We start from the raw sequence: 8,119 nt of genomic DNA on the forward strand, positions 1-8,119 counted from the left end.
AGAAACGGCGGTCCATGCAGGCAGTGGAATTCCACACAGCCATTAAGAAAAAGAGTGTGTGTGTGTGTGTGTGTGTGTGTGTGTGTGTTTGTGTGTGTGTGTGTATACATGCTCACATGCACCTCACATATACTCAGTCACAATGTACGGCCCATCTCAAGAAGGAGAACATGACACTGGGAACCGTGGTTACCCCCAAATAGAAGAACTGAAAGACCTGGAGACAGAAGGGGAAGAACTTGATTTTTCACTGACTACTCCTCTGTACCTTCCTAGTTTTGTACCTTGCAAGCACTGCTTACTTAATGAATTAAAATAATAATTTCAAAAAGAATGAGACATGGTTTAATTTATCTATAAAATGGAATACTGTACTAAATGCAGTTGTTTAAAAAGAAGGGAAAAAAAGAAAGAATGGGGAAGCTGTTTGTGTACTGAAATGAAAGTATCTACACGTTTCGGTGAAAAAAAAGCGAAATGTAGAAATATATATAGATTATATTATTCCTGAGTTTAAAGGGGTTTAAAATAAGATTATAGATATATTTTCTTGGATATATGTATATATGTAAAAAAATTCTGGAAGGATATTAAAAAGCTAATATAATCATATGAAAATAATCATAGTTATGGGGGGCTGGCATGGAAGCAGGAAACGTTTCACTCTATTCCTTCAAATATATTCAGATATATTACACCTTTATATATTTTATTATATGTATTTGAACAATGAGTATATTGCCCCTTCAAAGTTACATAAATATGAATGCAGGAAATCTATATGGACAGATGCATAACAATTTTCCATATATAGGTAAACAGAAAGAGCAAGTTTGCAGAATAGTATGTATAGTATCACTTGTCTACCAAAAAATGTATGTGTGTATGTGTGTATGTGTTTATATACATTTATATACATACATATATATACATTTATATACACACACACACAATTGAAAGCACACACTCTTCCTGGAAGAATTCAGAAAAAAACTGCTAACAATGACTTCCCCTTTTGTGGGTACCTGGAGACAGACAGGGATTATTCACCCTGAAAAACTAGTTGAATGTTTACCACGTGTGTAAAATTTTTTTAATGTTTTAAAAACATCTGTGAAATAATGATCACCATAACAAAGTTTTTTGAGCAAAAATGTACAAATAAATGTTTCTCCTTTGGGAATGAGAGGTATAAATTTCAGTCCATCCATACTCTAGAATCCTCTTCAGATATTAAAATATTTGAAAAAGTAAATGTCAGCCAGGTGTGGTGGCTCACACCTGTAATCCCAGCACTTTGGGAGGCTGAGGTGGGAGGATCACTTAAGCCCAGGAGTTCAAGACCAGACTGGCCAACATAGCAAGGCCTCATCTCTACAAAAAAATAGAAAAAAATAGCCTGTAGCCCTAGCTACTCAGAAGGTGGGAGGATCCCATGTGCCCAGGAGTTTGAGGCTGTAGTGAGCCATGATTGCACCACTGCACTCCAGCATGGGTGACAGAGCAAGATCCTGGCTCAAAAAAAACAAAAACAAAAACAAAAACAAAAAAAAACAAAAAAAAAAAAACCTAAATGTATATTTATTTATGCTGACCTGAAAAGAAACAATGTATTATTAAACAATGTGTTATTGGGAAACAACGTATTTTTATGAAACAAAGTATTATTAAGTAAAATTTCAGAACCAAAAATATGATATTACCCAATTTTTGCAGTAAAGCCTCTATGTACTTGTGTGTACACATGCATATATATTGTATTATATAAACAATATGTAGAAGATTCAAATCCTGACTCTCTTGCTTATTAGCTGTGTGATCTTGAGCTAGTTACTAAAAATTTGGGGGCCTCGGTTTCCTCACTTGTAAAATGGATGCAATTATTCTACCAGCCTTGAATTAACTTATGTGATTCTTCTAACAACTTAGAGCAACAGTCCTTAACCTTTTGGCACCCGAGACCAAGTTTATGGAAGAATTTTCCATGGATGGTGAGAGTGGGGATGGTTTCAGAATGATTCAAATGTGTTTCATTTATTGTGCACTTTATTTCCACTATATTATATTGTAATACATAATGCAATAATTATCCAACTCATCATAATGTAGAATCAATGGAAGCCCTGAGCCTGTTTTCCTGCAATTAGACAGTCCCATCTGGGGGTGATGGGAGATAGTGGCAGATCATCAGGCATTAGATTTTCATAAGGAGCATGCAACCTAGAATTCTCACATGGGCAGTTCACAATAGGATTTGCTCTCTTATAAGAATCTAATACCACCATTGATCTGATAGGAGGCAGAGCTCAGGCAGTAATGAGAGTAATGGGGGATGGCTGCATATATAGCTGAATCTCCACTGGCTTGCCCCACAGCTTACCTCCTGCTGTGCAGCCCAGTTCTTAACAGGCCATGGACCAGTACTGGTCCACTTTCACACTGCTGTAAAAGAATACTTGAGACTGGGTAATTTATAAAGAAGTTTAACTGACTCACAGTTCCACATGGCTGAGGAGGCCTCAGGAGACTTACTATCATTGCAGAAGGGGAAGCAGTCACCTTCAAAGTGAAGGGGGAAGACCCCTTTATAAAATCGTTAGAACTTGTGAGAACTCACTCACTATCACAAGAACAGCATAGGGGAAATCACCCCTACGATCCAATCACCTCCCTCCCTTCATACACGGGGATTTTCCATTCAAGATGAGATTTGGGTGGAGACACAGAGCCAAACTGTATCAATCAGGAAATTGCTAACGTGTTTGATGTGCATTACAGAGACAGGGAGCCAGTGGTGTTCACTGGCACACTCTACACTGATTACCCTAGAATATGGGATTTGAGTGGGCCAGGAAGAACCAACACCTTCTATTTTATATAGTGCTATATTGTTTGTTTGGTTTTGGTTTGTTTTTACAACAAGCGTGCATTATTTTACAATTAAGCTAGAAGAAATAATACAAGAAAACAAATTAGTTGCAAGGAGGCAGACACTCTCCGACCCACAGCTGGGGAGAGCAGGGGCTGCATGCAGTGTGACCATACCTCACATTTTGCACCCATAAAGCAGGGAGACAGGACCCAAGCAGCACACTGCGCACCCTGCAGCTAAATCTGTCTACTTTCCTCCCTTCTGCAAGACACAGGTGACTCCAGAGTCAGAAATTACATCTGGGCTGTTCAGATTTGTGGCCACTCTCCCCAGTCATTCAGAACACGGGGAAATTCAGCCTCATGCCACCATTTTTCAAGCACCACTGGTAGAGGAGGAGACATCAGCCCTGCACCCACCTTGGTCTGAGCACCCATCTTCGTGGAAGATGTTGGGAGAAACAGCATTTCTTCAAGGGCATTTGCAAAGGGCTTCAGTTAACAGAGGGCCTACAAAACCATTACCCATGAAATCCCTTCAGCATCCCCTAATGAAGATCCCCTGTCGACAGACCAAGAAAAGGGCTCCAAGAAGGAAAAGATGCACCCAAGGTAACACAGCTGGAAAGTAAAGAAACCCACATTTAAACACAGATCTGTCTGTCCCAGTGCACATGCAGTTGAGGCCACACAGGAGCAGAGGTTGGATCCACTGCATTTCAGAGAAACCGTTCATTTACTCAACAAAAATGGAACCAGGTGTTTCATACCTGCTGCATGCCAGGCCCTGACCTAGACTCTGATAGCACAGAGATTTGTTTGCCATTCAACACAGGTTTATTTGACACCTACTCTCCTCCAGGAACTGGGCGAGGCACTGGGGCTACAATGGAGGATAAACAGGCATGATCCCTGCTCTCAGAGTCCCTGCTCTCAGCGTCCCTGCTCTCAGAGTCCCTGCTCTCAGATTCTTTTGCAAATAAGGGGAAACAGTTACTTATCCTAAAATGAAGGTGATATAGTACCTTCTGAGGGGAGGTCCACAGAGCTGATAACATGAATTTGAATTAATCTGGGAAATCCAGGAAGGTTTCCCTAAAGAAGTGAAGCTTGTACTAAAATCTAAAGAAGAAGTAAAGAAGATGAGGAGGGAAAGAAAAGGCATCCAAGCAATTAAAACAGCATGTGCAAAGGCCCTGTGGTAGGATGCACCAAGGACCCAAAGGCGACCCTTTTGGCTGGACTAGAGAGATCAAGGGGTAGTGCCATGTAAAGTGACAGTGAAAATGGAGACAATGGCCAGGTGTGGTGGCTCACGCCTGTAATCCCAGCACTTTGGGAGGCCGAGGCGGGTGGATCACCTGAGGTCAGGAATTCGAGACCAGCCTGGCCAACATGGTGAAACCCCATTTCTACTAAAAATACAAAAAATTAGCCGGGCGTGGTGGTGTGCACCTGTAATCCTAGCTACTCAGGAGGCCAAGGCAGGAGAATTGCTTGAACCCAGAAGGTGGAGGTTGCAGTGAGCCAAGCTCATGCCATTGCACTCCAGCCTGGGCAACAAGAACAAAACTCCATCTAAGAAAAAAGAAAAAAGAAAAAGGAGACAATGAAAACCCATCCAGGTAAGGATCTGGTCTTCACCCTAAGGCAATGAGAAATTCTCAAAGAATTCTAAGAAAGACTGAAATGATTAGCTTCACCCTCTGGCAATCAAATAAGAGTAAGAGAGGTATAAAGAAGTAATCAAAACCAAAAAGATACACCTGAGACAGAATAAATTCAGGTAGCTGCGCAGTCACCTAAGGCAACTAGAGGGAGAGGAGCTTCTTAGAGGAGATACTCTAAATAAAATATTTTTTAAGCCCATCACAAAATCCTGAATCTGAAAGGTTCAAACTGGCTCCTTCCAACACAGGTGCAGGCCCATTTCAGAGATGAGGTCCAGGGACCCCAGTCTCATGGTGGCGGACCAGAGACCAGAAGCCACAGGGCTCTCTCTGACTCCTTGCAGAGTGCTTACAGGTTTGCCTGGCTGGATTAAATTACTAATTTGTCCCTAAGCCTCAGCAACAAGCCAGAGGCTAAACAGGCCTGATGCAGGCAGAACCCTGGGCTCATCCCAGAGTCCCCAGAGTCTCTAACACACCAGGGTGGGAGGTGAGACAGGTCTGGGGAGCTGGAAGCCTGTGCTTCTCCCCGAGAGAATCTCCTACTTCCAGCTGGAGAGCCCCCCACAAAGCCATCTAAGCAGCCCCGGGGGGAGGTATTCAGGTAAGAGGACTCCAGGGAGCCCTCAGAGTAATTTTCAAGGAGGGCTGAGGCCAGTGAGAAAAGGGATTATTAGCTCTGCTCTCTGGAGGGAAGTTGATGGAGACAAGTCAGCGAGTGGGTTACTCAGGGGAAGGGGCATTTATAGTCCCTTTCCTTCTAAGCAGAGGACATTCATGATGCCTGGGGATTCAGAGACCTGCTGAGGAAACAACCACAGCGGTGATAATAGCTCAATAAAAATAAATCGATATGAAGAACTCTTACAACTCAACAACTAAAAGACAAACAATCCCACTTTTTTAATGGACAGAGGACCTGAAGAGACATTTCTCCAAAGAAGATATGCAAACGGCCAACAAACACATGAAAAAATGCTCAATGTCATTCATCAGAAAAATGGAAATCAAAACCACAGTAAAATCTCACTTCACATCCCTATGAATGGCTATAATTAAAAAAAAAAAAAGATAACAGCAAGTATTCTCAAGGATGTGGAAAAATTTGAACCTTTATACATTGCTGGTAGAAATGTAAAACGATGCAGCCACTTTAAAAGATGGTTGACAGTTTCTCAATGACTTAAACCTACCAGCAATTCACCGTGTGTGGGTGTGTGTGTAGGTATATACCCAGAAGAACTAAAAACGAGTGTTCAAACAGATACTAGTACACCAATGTTCATGGCAGCATTATTCACAGTGCCCAAAAGCTGGAAACAACTCCAGTATCCATCAACAGTTGAGTGGATAATCAAAATGTGATATATACATTCAATGAAATATTATTTAGCCATAAAAATGAATGAAATACTGATACATGCGACAACATGGATGAACCTTGAAAACATGCTGAGTGAAAGAAGCTAAGCACCTATTGTACGATTCCATTTATATGAAATACCCAGAATAGTCAAATTGATAGAGACAGAAAGCTGATTAGTGGTTGCCTAGGTTTCTGGGGAAGGAGGCAAGGGGCAGTGACTGCTAACAGTTGTGGGATTTCCTTTCAGGGTAATGAAAATGTTCTGGAACCAGATAGTGATGACACTTATACAACCTTGTGAATGGACTAAAGGCCACTGAATTGTCCACTTTAGAAAGGTTAAAATGGCAAATTTTAGGTTATGTGTCTTTTACCGCAACGCTTAAAATCTAGGAACATAAATAAATAGATGGATTGGGAAACCTCCCAGTAGCACCTCAGCACACCCAGGATAAAATCCAAAAGACAAGCTGTTACCTACAAGGCCCCACATGAGTTTTCCTCCCCTCTCTCATTCAGCAACTTGCTGATCTTTGAACACATCAAGCAGGATCCCACTTCAGGGCCTTTGCTCCTTCTGTTTCCCTCTACCTGGCAGGCCAGGTCTCCACTCGGTTCACTCCATCTACCTCACATAGGCCATGGCAGATAGACTCAAAGGGGCTCCCAATGTCCCCCACCTCTCAGTATTTACCCATTTGTATAACCTCCACCCTTACATATGGGCAGGACCAGGAACTTGCTTCTAATCAATAGAATACAGTAAAGAGGACCCAGCACGGTGACTCATGCCTGTAATCCCAGCACTTTGGGAGGCTGAGGCAGGCAGATCACTTGAGGTCAGGAGTTTGAGACCAGCCTGGCCAGCATTGTGAACCCTGCCTCTACAAAAATACAAAAAAATTAGCCCGGTGTGGTGATATGTGCCTGTAATCCCAGTTACTCAGGAGGCTGAGGCAGGAGAATCTCTCGAACCCGGGAGGTGGAGGTTGCAGCGAGCCATGATTGTACCAGTGCACTCCAGCCTGGGTGGCACAGCGAGACTCCAGCTCAAAAAAAAAAAAAAAGAGAAAAGAATACAATAAAGGGGACAGGAGGCCACTCTCATGCTCTCATGACTACATCATATAAGACTGTAATTAATGCCCATCTTGCTAGGAGACTCTCCTTGCTGACTTTAATGCAGCAAGCAGCCACACTGGGGTGGGCCATGTGGCCAGTAGCCGCTGGCCAACAACCAACTAGGCAGTGAGGGCTGCTTCCATTTTACAGCCAGCAAGAAACTGAGGCCCTCAGTCTTACAGCCCACGAGGAACTGAATTCTGCCAACAACCCCATGAGTTTGGAAGTGGATCCTTCCCCAGTTGAGTTTTGAGTGAGACTGCGGCCCCAGCCAACACTTTGACTATAGGTTTCAGATGAGATTCTGAAGCAGAGGACACAGCCTAGGTTCTTGGCCCCCAGACACTGTAAAATAATAAATACATGCTGCTTTAAGTTTGTGGCCATTTGTTATGTGGTGTTGGTGCATGGATCCCTGTTCAAATGTCACCTCCTTAGAGAAGCCTTTTGTGAGTTCCCTTTCTAAAACAGAATGTGTCTGACACAGAAAGATAAATACTGCATGATCTCACCTATATTTGGAATCTAAAAGAGTCAAAGCATAGAGACATAGACTAAAATACGGTTGCCAGGGGTTGTAGGGACAGGGAAATGAGATGTTGGTCAAAGGGTACAAAGTTTCAATTAAACAAGATGGATGAATTCTGGAGATCTAATGTATGGCAAAATGACTACAGTTAATAAGAGTATATATTTGAAATTTGCTAAGAGGGTAGGTTTCACCACAAAAAAAAAAAAAAAAAAAAAGACAATTATGTGAGGCAATGAACGTGTCAAATAGCTTGACTATAAGGATCATTTTACACCATATATGTATATTACAGCATCAAGTTGCACCCCTTAAACATTACCCAATTATATTTGGGTATTGGTCAATCTATTTGTCAATTATGTCCAAATAAAATAGAATCTGTTCCACCATTACTTTCTACAGTTACCCTGACTTCTTCTCCATATCCCTTACTGTGACCTGACTCATTATATATTTATTTACAAATATATAATCTTGAGAGCAAGGACCTAGTCTGTCTGGTCATCTCTGCATCTCCAGTGCCTCTCATGGAACTTGGCACATAGCAGACATTCAATA

The sequence above is a fragment of the Macaca fascicularis genome, chromosome 10 (assembly GCF_037993035.2).
Source record: "Macaca fascicularis isolate 582-1 chromosome 10, T2T-MFA8v1.1".
NCBI lineage: Eukaryota > Metazoa > Chordata > Mammalia > Primates > Cercopithecidae > Macaca > Macaca fascicularis.